This window comes from Pteropus vampyrus, unplaced genomic scaffold, assembly GCF_000151845.1.
Source record: "Pteropus vampyrus isolate Shadow unplaced genomic scaffold, Pvam_2.0 Scaffold153, whole genome shotgun sequence".
In the NCBI taxonomy this organism is placed as follows: Eukaryota; Metazoa; Chordata; class Mammalia; order Chiroptera; family Pteropodidae; genus Pteropus; species Pteropus vampyrus.
In genome coordinates this window covers 1,075,998-1,077,331 of record NW_011888934.1, presented here as the reverse complement: position 1 = coordinate 1,077,331, position 1,334 = coordinate 1,075,998, and positions in this window count along the sequence as shown.

Below are 1,334 nucleotides of genomic sequence, written 5' to 3'. Positions count from 1 at the left end.
ACTACATAGATATTGTGATTATATCTTTTTGAGGGCTATATTTAGATATTTATATCTGGTACAATGAGCTAGGAGCAAAAATAAATCAGCCCAGGTGAGAAAGGAGTAATGAGATGAAAATGAACAGTTAATTCTAGTGGGAAAGAGAATATTGAATAGTAAACTGGTCCAATGGGAGTGCCAATGAATGACCTGGTTGATTATATTAGAATTTATCACCCTTGGCAAAGGCTATCTTAGAATCTCTGCTTTCTTTTTGAAGTGATTTGAGGAAAGCGTCCTTCTTATGTGGGTACTTATTTACACATGCACTCAAGTTTCTAAGAAGCCAGAAGGTAAATGCTTCTCCAGTTCTGATGGTGGTGACTCACTTACTGACTGTTAAGTCATACTATAGCTGCATAGATCTGGCATAGTGTCATGGTGGCCAACATTTTTTCTACATCCTTGTCTAATTTGATTCATACGAGTTAACATCACGAATGCTGATTTAGGGGCAGTAGAGTGTAGTGATTAAGAATGCAAGTTTGGAGTCAGACTTTTTTTGGTTTCAGTTCTAACTCTACTAATTAATTACTAGCTATGTGACCCTGGGACCTTTACTTAAACTCCAATTGTCTCAGATTTCTTGTCTTAAAAAGATTATAATTGCAACTACTTTAGGATTATTGGAAGGATTAAGTGGTAATTTATACAATTAGCATACAGTGGTAACTATATACTGTTATTTTTAATTTTCTTTGAATGACCTGGTCAACTATAGTTCTGAATTGCTGATGAGATATATCATGGTTATCTATGAAAGAAGCAAGATTTTCAGGCAATGAAAATGGGAAGAAGGGAAAGTTTGGAGTGAAACCATGACTTCCTAGGCCAAGGAGACAATTCTATTTAACTCTGTACCATGCCATCCTCATCAGCAATATTGTTTACTTCTCCAAATCATGAAAAATATTAATTACTATTTTTTAAAAATGAAATTAGATGCAGTAGAGGTAGTGTTTATTTTACTTTTAGAAAAGGAAAAATAAAATTTTGTATGCTTACATAAGATTTGTATTTCAATTTTAAATAAGGTATTAGTATGTACATATATACATCAAAGCTCAGCAAGATGATATTTTACAACCAAACTAGAATTTGACATTGAGTGTTAATCTGTGTCCAAAATTGTTATGGGAAGCTAGGAGAGTATAGATAAGAAGAAGGGATAATAAGTAATATTTGTTTACATCAGAAATCTAATTTTTTTTATAAAATATTTTTTTATAATAAAAGTATTTCAGAGTTTTGAAAATATCTCTTGAGGAACGCTTATTGCAGGATTTTTAAAA